Source organism: Plecotus auritus (genome assembly GCF_963455305.1).
Source record: "Plecotus auritus genome assembly, chromosome: 1".
Classification (NCBI taxonomy): Eukaryota; Metazoa; Chordata; class Mammalia; order Chiroptera; family Vespertilionidae; genus Plecotus; species Plecotus auritus.
The window spans coordinates 188467090-188480783 of record NC_137770.1 but is presented as its reverse complement, the minus strand read 5'-3'; the positions used below and the strand labels follow the sequence as shown (position 1 = coordinate 188480783).

General features: G+C 40.7%; 1 protein-coding gene across 2 annotated transcripts in view; it reads right to left on the bottom strand.

Annotated features, from left to right (window-relative positions):
• Positions 1-13244, bottom strand: part of SPARCL1 (SPARC like 1) — a 55550-nt gene extending 42306 nt beyond the window's left edge. Inside the window, exon 1 of one of the 2 annotated variants that reach the window (XM_080661364.1) lies at positions 12674-13244. The gene's annotated coding sequence lies outside the window, so the exon portion shown is untranslated. The remainder of the gene's footprint in view (positions 1-12673) is intronic. The other variant, XM_080661365.1, reaches the window with a different exon arrangement.
• Positions 13245-13694: the final 450 nt, after the last annotated feature.

Genomic DNA, 13694 nt, shown 5'->3' with positions numbered 1-13694 from the left:
AGTGATGCAAATTAAAATTACAATGAGGTAAATACCATCTCACACCTGTCAGAATGGCTACCTTCAAGAAATCAACAGGAATGCAGACTGATGCAGCCACTGTGGAGAACAGTTTGGAGTTTCCTCAAAAAACTAAAAATGGAACTCACATTTGACCCAGTAATCCCACTTCTAGGAATATACCCCAAGAAACTAGAAACACCAATCAGAAAGGACATATACACTCCTATGTTCATAGCAGCACAATTTACAACAGTTAAGATTTGGAAACAGTCTAAGTGCCCATCAGCAGATGAGTGGATTAAAAAACTGTGGTACATCTACACAATGGAATACTATGCTGCTGTAAAAAGGAAGGAACTTCTACCATTTGCAACAGCATGGATGGACCTGGAGAGCATTATGCTAAGTGAAATAACTCAGTCAGAGAAAGATAAATATCACATGATCTCACTCATTTGGGGAATATAATGAACAACATAAACTGGTGAACAAAAACAGATCCAGAGATAGAGAAGCATCGATCAGACCGTCAAACCTCAGAAGGAAGGCTGGGGAGGGTGGGGAGAATGGGGAGAGATCAACCAAAGGACTTGAATTCATGCATAACTGATGGATACAGACACTGGGGGTGGGGGTGAGGGCACAAGTGGAGATGGGTTGGGGGGGGGGCAATGGGGGAATCAGGACACATATGTAATACCTTAATCAATAAAGAAGAAAAAATATATATGAAAAGAAATAAACCAACAAATGATAAGTGCTGTTAAGGATGTGGAGAAAAGGGAACCCTAGTACACTGCTGGTGGGAATGCAGACTGGTGCAGCCACTATGCAAATCATTATGGAGTTCCCTCAAAATGTTAAAAATAGCTAAGATCTGGAAACAACCCAAGTGCTCAATAGTAGATGAGTGGACAAAAAATCTGTGGTACATTTACATGGAATACTATGCAGCTGTAAAAAAGAAGGATCTCTTACCCTTTGAGATAGCATGAGGGACCTGGAGAGTATTGTGCTAAGCAAAATAGGCCAGTCAGAAAAAGACAGGTATCATATGATCTCACTCGCATGTGGAATCTAATGAACAAAAGAAACTGATGGACAAAATAGATCCAGAGATAGAAGCACGGAACAGACTGTCAAATCTCAGAGGAAAGGTGGGGGTAGGTGGGTGTGCAGAGATCAATCAAAGAACTTGTATGCATATATGTATAACACATGGACACAGACAATAGGGTGGTGAAGGCCTAAGGCAGGGGTTGGGGTGGGCTAGAAGCAAAGGGGGGAAGGGGGGCATAGATCATATTGTCTACAATAAAGCTTTTTTTAAAAAAAGAAATTACTGAAAAGTTTTCCTAGAAAGAGCTTACATTGCACCCCACTATGAAGTCCTCATTGTGTGCTAGAATTGGGGATCGGGAAAGAAAAAAGAGGGAAAGAAGACACCTGGGGTTTAGCCTTTGTGTTTTGTTTCTTCTGAATTCCAATAGAATGCTGTGTTGCTTTAAAGTTAGCTCAAAGTTGTTTGATCTCTATAAAAGGTTGGGGAATTCTCTTGATTTAACTTGAGAGTTAAAAATGATTCCAATGGATTAATCTGGGAGGAAAACCAAGATGGCGGCATAGGTAAACACCTGTACCTGCTGCCTCTCACAACCACATCAAAACTACAACTAAAAGACAAAACAACAATCATCCAAAACCATGGGAAAACTGGCTGAGTGGAAGTTCTACAACTAGAAGGAAAGAAAAAAGTGTATTGAGACTATTAGGAGGTGCGGAGGTGTGGAGGTGCAGAGGCATGTGCGAAAAGGGCTGACAACTGGGTCCGCTGTTGTTGCTTTTTTCAATCAAGAGGGAAATACAAACTCCCGATTGCTCTGAACTTCAGTTCCAGGTGAGACTCTGGGGACCCAGACTCATACAGGGATAAACTGGACTGTCTGGCATGGGGACAGGAACACGAAGGTGGCTTTCTCTCAGAAATGCTTGCAGTGGTCATTGTTCCTGCGCAGGGGTGTAGGACACGGAGATGTGGGGACCTCTCTGCTATGGGGCTGACTGGCAGCCACTGCTGTTTGCTCCACCCTGGTGATTCCCTGAGACCCTACCCCACCCAATTTACAACCCCACCCAAGCTGTGCACAGCGGCTTTTGCATATGAATGGCCTGTCCTTTTGCAGCTTAAAACCTAACAAACTGCAGCTGGGTCAGAGTGCTCCAAAGCTTCCAAAAGAAGGCCCAAGGCCTGGCAGCAGCAGCCTGCCTTGATTCACAGCTGGTCCTCATCTGGGCACTTCCAAACACCAAACAAAGAGGAGGAATCTGCAGATCTCTCTGTAGCTCCTGCTGGGTGGCTGACTTTGCACCTCCTTGGAGATCCAAGAGTCAGTGTACCCAGTGGTCAGTGTGAGACCATACCAGAGTACAACTCTTCACATCCATAAGCAACACAATCAAGGGGCAGACTCAGTGAGCACCAAAGCCCCACTGAAGCAAGTCTTGGCCCATAAGGGTGTCTCCTACACAGCAGCTCTTCCATTGTAGACACAGCTGATCCTCACAGCTAATTGGCCTGGAGATCAATTCCTCCCAGTGATACTGACAGCAATCAAGGCTTAACTACAACAGGACTGTGCACACAGCCCACAAAGGGGTATACCAAGAGGGTCCACCTCAGGTAATGGGGGAGGCTGAGCCACTGGGCCCTATAGGACACCTACCACACAGGCCACTCTATCAACACAGGGAAGCAGCCAAAATGCGGAAACAAAGAAACGTGTCCCAAATGAAAGAAATGGAGGAAAACAAACTACTGGATATAGAGTTCAAAACCACAGTTATAACATTACTCAAAAATCTTCTAGAAATCTCAGAGGAACTTAGTGAGACCTTCAAGGATCTTAGTGAGAATGCCAAAAAAGTGGAAAAGGACCAGTCAGAAATTAAGCATACACTGACTGAAATAAAGAATGATATACAGAAATTCAACAGTAGACTAGAGGATCCCAAGAATCAAGTCAAAGATTTGAAATATGAGGAAGCAAAACACACCCAACCAGAAGAGCAAAAAGAAATAAGAATAAAAAAATATGAAGATAGTGTAAGGAGCCTCTGGGACAACTTCAAAGTGATGAATAGCAAGAACCTACAACCAAGAATACTCTACCCAGCAAAGCTATCATGTAGAATTGAAGGTCAGATAAAGAGCTTCACAGACAAGAAAAAGCTAAAGGAGTTCATCACCACCAAACCAGTATTATATGAAATGCTGAAGGGTTTTCTTTAAGAAGAGGAAGAAGAATAAAAAGATAAAGATAAAATTATGAACAACGAAGTGACAACAAATACATATCTATCAACAAGTGTATGTAAAAATCAAGTGAATAAAAAATTTGATGAACAGAATAAACTGGTGAATATAATAGAATCAGGGGCAAAGAAAGGGAGTGGACTGACAATTCTCGGGGGGAAGGGAGTGTGGGGAGTGTGGGAAGAAATTGGACAAAAATCTTACACTTATGGATGAGGACAGTGGAGGGGGGGGCGGTAAGGGCATGGGGTGGGGTGGGAACTGGGTGGAGGGGAGCTATGGGGGAAAAAAAGGAACATTTGTAATAATCTGAACAATAAAGATTTATTTAAAAAAATGATTCCAATGTGCTAAGAGAGTGTGAAGATCTGACCACATCATGTCTTCAAAGCAGTCACAGGTTTTCATTGACCCCTAATCAAGATTTGACTTTTGTAGATCTCAGGCCACCTTCCGACTGGCTCCCTATCGTTTTATATGAATGATTAGGTAACTCAAATTGAATCAAGTATTTAAAAATGCTTTGCTTTCAGAGCTATGTGAAGGTCACTCTCAATGGCAGATTCTTATCCCTCTTTGTTTACTTTTATTTTTAACAGTACAGGCATAGCACTTCTATTAAACCTAGGATAAACTTCATCCTATTAAAAAAACAACAATAATAAAGTAAAACATTTAGCATTTCTCACTCTACTCATAAATACTGTAATATATTTAGTTGACTGAATGCACCTTCTAAAATTTTTGCCCACTTTTTTTGGGATAAGCTGCAACTCTGGGTTTCATATCTATTCAGTGGATTACAATGATTGCATAGCAGTGACAGAGATTTGATTAGAATGCAGTTAGTAACTTTATTGCTTCAGCAATTATAGACTTATGCTATGTCCTTGTAAAATATGTTTCCATAAATGACTATTTTGATAACTGTCTCCATTTTTCTCAATTCAGTGTTAGAGATTTTGGGAGACACCTCTCCTAGCAGCACTGCATTTCTTCATTATCCTCAAGCAAACAGATTGGCTGAGAGGGTGGCTCAGAACATTAAAGATGTCAGAAACAGATTATAGGAGGCTTAAATAACTCACTACTTTTTTTTCTTGTCTAACACTACATTCCAACATCAATAAAAGAAGTTATTTGACTAAATAGAAAAATCCCGCATTAGATATGAAAAAATTTTTCCTTCTTATGGGAGTGGGGGTAGTAATAGATCATGACCATTGTTTCCAAGCCAAGCAAGCCAAGGTCACGACAACCTTTGTGTCTAGTTGCCTCAGAGGGAAGGTAGAACACAGGCACATCCCCTGCTTGAAACCTCTTTGTTTTGCTTCCTTTTACATCAAAAGGATTGGCTCTCACCACGGGAGAGGTTGTAATTGGGTTTCACCATGACAGGAGGTTGTAATTAGATCTCTCAGCAGGCCTACAAGTTCTGTCCCTGGAAAAACAAGGAAAGGGGCCTGGATATTTTTCCTGGAGCTGGAGAGGTAGCACAGGCAAGCCTGCAGAGATCTGTCTGAAAGGCACATGCAGAAAGGGCTATGCGTGTGTCCAGCACCTCCAAGACGGAGTGCATGGCCCTTCAGGTGGGGGTAGAAAGCCGTGCACGTAAGAGCAAATATTCCTTGGACATTGCATTTGGTAGGGAACATAGGATATTTCTGTGAATGAAACCCTCTGATTCCTGGTGTCCTAAAATTTCTATCTCCCTGAGAAAGGGAGGGCATTTAAAGTTTGGAACACCCTAGAGCATCACTCTTCATGTAGAGTTAGAAGTGAATTTGCACACAAAAACCCAGAATAGGCTTTGCGTAATCTGGTTCATTTTGAGTTCTTTTTTGTCATTGGTTCCATTTTAGTTTTTATAATAGTTTCTAGAAGTTTAAATTAGAATAAGATTAGGCCAGAGTAGATTTTTGTTTTTGATTTTTAGTCAGTTTCTATAGCTTTTAAAGAACATTAATATAATTAATTTAGACCATTAATTTAAGTTTACATTTAATATGGTAAATGTTATTTTTGAAGTTCTGCGTGTTACCTTGCTACTTAAATCTACTTACCCTAACCATCTGTCTCCACTGAGCACTTTGTATCTCACTATACCTCTCCTCTCTCTTTACCTTCCTTCTCTTTTCCTTTTCTCTCAAGCATTTAACAAGCAGTCTGACCATTGAACTTGAGTGGCCATCCATGCCTCCAAAGGGAGGAACAGGCTTGGGGACTATTGTTTCCCTCTCTGTATTGGCCATATCAATGACTCCAGGACATTTTAGTGCTGGGGGGTTATCTCTCCAAGTCCTTCTAATTGAATTTTCCTCATTTTGCCTAAGTTCCTCTCCAGTCATGGGCTCCTTGGTGGGCAACCTCAGCTAAACTTAACAAGCCCTCCTCCTTTCCTTCTGGACCAAGGAAACTTGCTTCTGCATGTTTGGTTTTCAAGGCAGATGGGTAGTACTTGATTGTTCATCCTATCTGGTCTCAAGGTGAAAGACATACCACATACCCTAGAAGGAGAGGTTTCCCTCATTATTTTATTTTTCTTCTTACTATTGGCATATCACTTCCTGGAGTACGTACATTCACACTTCCAAATAAAGACAGGTATCTTCTGTTGAATTCGTTTATATCAGAGAAAGCCTGTAGGCTTCTATTTTTAGCAATTATTATAACTATGAAAAAATTTCCTTTCAGGGAAATGTAGTAAACAAAATGATTATTGTAAGTGCTTCATAGTCAGACTCAAACAGACCATTCTCCTTCACCCAGTCTTTATATGATAGCCAAAGCCTTTGGTATCAGAGAGAAAATCCTTTAATCTTATTTTGGTTAACATATACCTGTTATTACCTGATCCGGAGTTAACACTCCGGGCTTTTAGAATATTAATGAGTCTCCTGGGAGAGCTCTACAGCTTGGGGTTAAAGTCATCTGAAGGATTAAAAAAGATGCTCTTCTATTTTGAGTTCTCAGCTGAGTCACCATTGTCTGACATCAAGATGTCCAGCCCTGTGCATGTATATAATATACTCAGTCTCAAAGTACAGACTTTTCTGGAGCTCTGACCTTCATCCTTCCTAACTGAACTTTTCACCATGTGGGTCTGAGCTAGTGTTAAACATGGGTCATGCCTATAGGAACTTTAACTCTAACCAGAATTCAACAAAGATGTTAAAGATACCCATCAAATCAAGGAGAGGATAAATACCTATAGTACTCAGGTAAGAGGACATTATGAGGAGTTGCTTGGGATCTGCATTTCTCACTGTTCTGCCCCTTGTGCAGAGGAGCTGACCTTCTTCTGTTTGTTCCTAGAATAGGCCATGACCCCTCCTGCTGCAGGGTCTTTGTGCAAAGTGTTTGCCCTCTCGGAATCCTCCTGCCAGCATCCACTCACCCCAACTACCACCATCCAACATACCCACACATCTACACCACAGAGTTAACCTTGTTTAACCTTTGGATCAAGGAAAGTCATCACTGACCTGGAGCAGAGGTCAGGCTCTTCATACACTTTCTTAAAACAAAAGTGCTTTGCCTTCTTAGCACTTACTTCAGTGTATAATTATATACAATGCACATTAAATATAATTGAAAATTTTCACCCCCTAAAATCATGCTATAAAAAAGAGGGATTTGTTTTATATTTCAGTAATCCCGAGGTCTCTCACATTAAAGGCCATTTTCTCAATTATTTCATTTTGAACAACAAAGTACCATTTCATGAAAACAGCCTAAGATGATCTCTAATAATGCTTATTTTTGTTCTTAAGATGGTCACCATGACAATAAAAAAGGAGATAAAGATATTAAAAGCAGATTAGTAATTATTCTTGAGGTATGACTTCATTGCAAATGTTGAAACTGAACAATTTTAGAAAGCCACACTTTACAGACTATAGTGGATTCAAATAAGCCCTTTTAAAGAGCACTGGTAAAAGCAACAGAGTAAGCAATTACATGTAGAGATCCTCACCAGAGAATGAGAATTCCTGCTTGGGGATCCAGTGTGCGGCATCAGCAGCTTTTTAAGACATATATTCTATAAATAACATTCAGAGGATTGATGACACCTTTGTGTGAATCAAGTACAGAGTGGATCCAGTGAACAAGGCACTGATTTAGAGATGCGTATAAAGCCTTAACGAAATTATTTTATGAAATATGAGAATGTTAATCAGGATGAGAAGAATCTTCTTTACTCTTTATAAATGTAAATAAAAATCGTTTCTTTTTTTTCTCTTTGGGAATTCAGCGGTTCACATTTATACAATAACTAGAGGCCTGGTGCATGAAATTCATGCATGGGAGGCAGGGTGTTCCCTCAGCCCAGCCTGCACGCTCTCCAATCTGAGACCCCTCGGGGGATGTCCGACTGCCGGTTTAGATGGGATTGGGCTTAAACTGGCAGTTGGACATCCCTCTCGCAATCCAGGACCACTGGCTCCTAACTGCTCACCTGTCTGCCTGCCTGATCACCCCTAACTGCCTCTGCCTGCCTGCCTGATCGCCCCTAACCCCTCTGCCTGCCGACTTGATTGCCCCTAACTGCTCTCCCCTGCTGGCCTGATCACCCCTAACTGCTCTCCCCTGCCAGCCTGAACGCTCCTAACCACTTCTCCTGCTGGCCTGATTGCCCCTAACCACTCTCCCCTGCTGGCCTGATTGCTTCTAACTGCCTCTGCCTGCCTGCCTGATCGCCCCTAACCACCTCTGCCTGGGCCACACCACCATGGCTTTGTCTGGAAGGATGTCCAGAAGACATCCGGTCTATCCAATCTAATTAACATATTATCCATTTATTAGCATAGATACTTATGAGGCATTCCTTTATTACTGGGAGATTCCAACTTGAAAAAAGCCATTCTTTTTTTAAAAAATATATTTTATTGATTTTTTACAGAGAGGAAGGGAGAAGGATAGAGTTAGAAAAATTGATGAGAGAGAAACATCGATCAGCTGCCTCCTGCACACCTCCCACTGGGGATGTGCCCACAACCAAGGTACATGCCCGTGACTGGAATTGAACCTGGGACCCTTCAGTCCGCAGGCCAACGCTCTATCCACTGAGCCAAACTGGTCATGATGAAAAATATTAAAAGAACTACTACACTCTGAGCAGTTAAAGTCATTATTTCAGTTAATCCTATAGTCTTAAGAATTTCCTGTTATCTCCATTTAATAATTAAGGGGAACTTAAGCTTGTCAAGCTTAACAGCCAACCATTACCACTGGTCAGATACTGTAATAAGAGCCTTACATACACTATCTCATTCAATTCCCAAGATAATTGTATAACTGTTGTTATCATCTCTATCCTATCTAATAAAAGAGAAACATGCAAATTGACTGTACCTCCGCTACGCCGACAAGCCACGCCCACCCGCCAATCAGGAGTGAGTATGCAAATTAACCCAATCAAGATGGCGGTTAATTTGCGTATCCAGGTGCAGAGCAAAGACTGAAGACAGCGTAGAAAGAAGCCAAGCTCTGCAGAAGGGAGTGAAGCTGCAGAGAAGCAAGCAAGCGGGGCAGCGGAGACCGCCACAGGAAGCCCTATTCTTGCAGGAATCTTCCTGCAATGGGCCTCTAGTTTTACATATTAGAAAATGGAGGCAAAGAGTGGATATGATAAGCAAACTAGAAAGTATGAGTGCCAGGATTCGAGTCCAGGCTGCCTGCCTCAGAATCCCCCTAGATAACCACCATACTATTACACATCGTGAAGTTGGGAGGAGGCAGTGGGAACTGGGAAAATGGATTTATTCCGGGTGTGAAGTATGTGCTATGAAGTGAGGTCATTTTTCTTTCTCTTTCATTGCCTTCCCAGTTGTTTTTCCCTTGCACTCCACAGTTAACTGGTCACTGTTTTAGTAGTTTCCTTGTTCATTTTCTTAACATCTATTCATTGAATCTTTAAAGGAAACATTTAACTACTGCAATTGGTATACACAACATGGTTGCATAATAGGAAGGAAACAAGCCAGGACTAGAGACTACATTTCTAAAGAAGGATTTTAAAGCAGGCAAAGAGTTATTTCACAGAGTGGTCACGAAACTCGAGTCTCTCCATACCCTTTCATTGCTATGACAACAGGCTGCTCCTACTACATGTAGCCAGAAAAAGCAGCTGACATTTCAATGATAGGAACATAGGAGAGAGGTTTACAAAAACAAAAACCAAACCCTCTGGTTTGAATTTCAGTTAGAGAGGAAAACTACCCCCTAGAGCAAGTCAAAACCCCTATTCTTGCCTTTAGAAAAGATAAGAAAGGAGAAATGCTGGGGGCCTTCTCCCCTGTCCAAGTAGGCCAATAAAAGAGAATTAACTGCAAAGTAGCATTTCTTCTCACTCTCCCTAATGGCAATCTGAAACAGAAAACTCTCTTTGGTTTCATTTGACTTGGCCATTAAGAATCAACTAACTGATGAAGCATAAAGACTCACAGTTATACATGCTTCATGTTGAGGCCCCCAGGGGAAGACAGTAGTGTCAGATTCTTTTTTTTTCATTTCTTTGGGTAAAAAAAAGATAATTAATTTAAAGAATACTTCTTTCTTGACCCCCAGTTTTACTACCAGAAAAATCATTGCAAGTGCATCACCAAACACTGTGTGTTTAGTACTCTGCCAGGAGCTATATTTAGCATTAAAAAAAAAAATCATTTAATTCCTACAACAACCCAAGTTGTGGGTTGTATTATCACTATTTGCTTCATAAATGGGCAACCTGCATCTTGGAGGTGTGATGTGACTGCCAAGCTCACATCACAACCTGTAACAGGCAGAATCAGGATTCAAATTCAAGAGTGTTAGACTCTAAACCCATGCTCTGTCCACGCTGCTGTGCTGACTCTGAGGCAGAGACTTGGCATTGACATTTTATTACACAGCAAAGCTTGTCCGTATAAGGAAGAAACCCTGAGGGAAAACCTGGTGCAAATTCCCTTTCCACAGAGTTCCAATCAGGACATGTAGGTAGGCTAGTGCTTTAATAATAGTTATGATCAATTGATTACTTCATATGTACCAGGAGTAGCTGTTTTCTTCACTAAATTATTACAACATGTTTCTGAGGTGGCAGCTAATGTTATGATCTCCATTTCCACAAATGAGGGAACTGAGGTGCAAAGAGTCCTTTGTCCAGAGCCTGGTAAAGTCCAGATGTAAACCAGGTTAGTATGCTCCCAGAGTCCATGATCTTATCCACTTTATTATACCACCTACCTACAGTCACTCTATTCTCCAGAATTCTGTCTACCTTAAAAAAAAATTTATATATATATTTCAGAGAGGAAGGGAGAGGGAAAGAGAGATAGAAACATCAATGGTGACAGGGAATCATTGATTGGCTGCCTCCTGCATGCCTCCTACTGGGGATTGATCCCGTAACCCGGGCCTGTGCCCTTGACCAGAATCAAACCCAGGACCCTTCCATCCGCAGGCCGACACTCTATCTACTGAGCCAAACCGGCTAGGGCTGTCTACCTTTTGATGCCCAGAACAAAAATGAGGGTAGCCCCAGGTGGACCATCTTTGCAGACTCAGCTTTTGGGGGAAGATGCCTTGTGGGCCCTGCATGAATGAGACTCTGGCCTAGTTAGGCACCTCTTGGACAGCCAGGTCTACTGGGGAAATTCTCCTGGATTTATGGGGCCCCCTTCTCCTTCGCTAAGGGTTGTTGCAGAATGATATGTGAGGTTAAAGGGCACCTGAAGTCTTTTAACACTTGTTTATGTTCTTGGTGAAGAAAGATTCCCAACATGTTCTGAACATTGTGCTAAACTTCACTAAAATAGCAGTGTTTGCGCAGTCTTACAAATCAACTGAATAAAAATAACAGCCAGTCAAGAGGAAAAGAAAATGAATATTTTTTTTTGGAGTCGTCCAGATACATCACTATTCATTATTTTTTTCATCGCTACTTATTATTTTTACTTAGTTGATAAGTGAAACTGCTCCTGAGAAACTATTGGGGATTATATCCCAAAGGACCTGGAAAGGAAATCCAATACTCTAATTGCTAAATGGCTGCATAGACATTTCCTGAAAGAAAAAAGGCAAGATTTATTGATAACATGTACATATTCTTTTCCAAAATGTGGAAAGCAGCATTAGTTGATTGGATGATAAGTAGATGAAACCCTTGGCTTTGCTTTGCTAGATCTTGTTGAATGAAGAGAAATATGTACTTAAATCTTTCCTGAGATGGGTGTCCTTTTTTTTTAATAGTCCTAGTTAACTGTTCACAACCATCAAGGTTTAGCTGTGAACCGAAAAAGCTGGTATCCATGAGAAAGGGGCAATTAAAAAGAAAAAAGACTTCTGCTGCGTTGGACCGAGGGAGCATTTCTATTCAGTGTACTTCGGCCCTGGGCCAGAGGAGAGCTCAGCTACAATGCCAAGGTGACATATTTAACCTCTTTGCAGATTAATGGCCGTATGAGAGAGATACTCTTTCTGCAGTACCTCTTGGTTATACTATCAGCAGTATCGATCGGCAGCTGAGAGCATGGTTTTCTCCAGCAGGGTGACCTCTAATACCCATACGGGAGGAATGAATGAGCATGACTTGCATTTTAATTTTTATTTTAGAAGATAGAGCCAGAAATGATAGTACCTTACAATATAAGAGTTATAATAATCTCTTTAGCTCTTTAAGTCCCCTCCCTCTTTTCCCCCTTCTTAAATAAGACAGCATTGGGAATTAGAGAAATTTTATGTTATGTGTGTAAACATCTTAAAATTGAGAGGAGACAGACAATTTGTCATAAAACTATAAGAGTGAATCAGGAAAGGAAAAATAGTCACAATAACTAAAAAATAATCAAGGATGAATATAGTATTAGGGATTTTTCTACCTTTTGGAAAAGCAAAATGTTCCATTTCTACATTGCTGTTAAGTACAGACTGGGACAATGTGGTGATGAGTAACTTCACATGTTTTAGATATGGAAAATGCACAAATTGCTTTGATTTGAAAGTTTTTAAAAAGACTTTCATTATAATTTATTTAGTATAATTAGTGAAGTATTTCTACAAAACACAGCTCAGGGTTCAGACTTAACCAAGATCTGAATGCAATTCTAGCTGACAATAATTCTACATTTGTATTCTTGCTCTATACTAAAACCATCATTTATTAGTACTTGCTGTTTAATCTTGGAGACGAAAAGGAAACATGAATACAAGAGTTAAAATTCCCTATTAAGTAGCTTTTCTATAAATCAAACAAAAGTTTTAAAAAAATAAATGAATGACTTTGTATTAGGCAAAAATCTGAGATATCTTCATCAGATCATGCAAATCAGTTAAGCACATGCAATTAGATGATACAGTAAACTCATTAAAATTTACCTTCAGGTAGGCGGCTGGACTCAGAGCCTTGGCAGAAAATGGAAGTTGAATCCCCTCTTTGCACACAGCCAGGGAATAAAAGTTTGACAAATTTCCAATACTCTTTAAATCTCTTCCCTCATTAGCTTTGCTTCTTTGCACAGAAACACATTTGAGACTATTGGAGTTGAAATTCTGCTGCTCTGTCAGCTAGTCAGGGTCTGAGGTGACGGACCAGTTAGGAGGGTGGCACCAGGCAGGCGTATTTCAGACTGTCATCGTTTTTGTTGCAGATTCCTGCAGTTCTCTGGCAGGCTGGCCTCTCGCGAGGGAGCGATGAGCTTTATGAGCAGTGCAAACCAACGGGGAGAGAGTTAACAGTCTTCCCCTCAAGCTCTTGTTCTCAGAAGCTCATAACTTGGCCAGAATATAAGCGCTTGGCTCTTTATGCAACCCCCCCCACCTCCCCCCACCCCCGCTCCAAACAACTCTAAAAGGTTTTATAAGCAGGATCCCTTTTTAGGGGATTTTTATTTTAAGACTTTGAAAAGAAACTCCATGCTGTTTTTTCTTCCTAAAGGAAATTAAGGGTGGGGGTTAAGGAAGGAGAGAAGAATTGTAGCAGATGCATTTCCACATTGCTTAATTGGAAATTATTCTCAGGAAAACAGTCTGAATTTTAATAATAGCAGGGTACTTGAGATACTTTAACCTTTCTGTAAATGACCTTCAGAAATTTACGTATGAATAGAGCACCACTCCTTCATATTACAGATAGCTTGTATGCCGATCCACAAATGTTGCCTGTCATAAACTATTCTTCCCCAACACAACTCCCTACTGAAACCCCTTCTTATAATGATTGGTTTATAAGAAGGATTTTTCCCATAAATAGTCATGCATTTATTTTTGATTTGACGTTCTTGTTATTTATATGAGTCTGATCTCCTCTACTGCTACCTCTACATTTATTGCACATTTATAATGCTCTATGCACTGTGCTAACATTTTTGTTGTTGTTAATCCTCAACAGAGGATATTT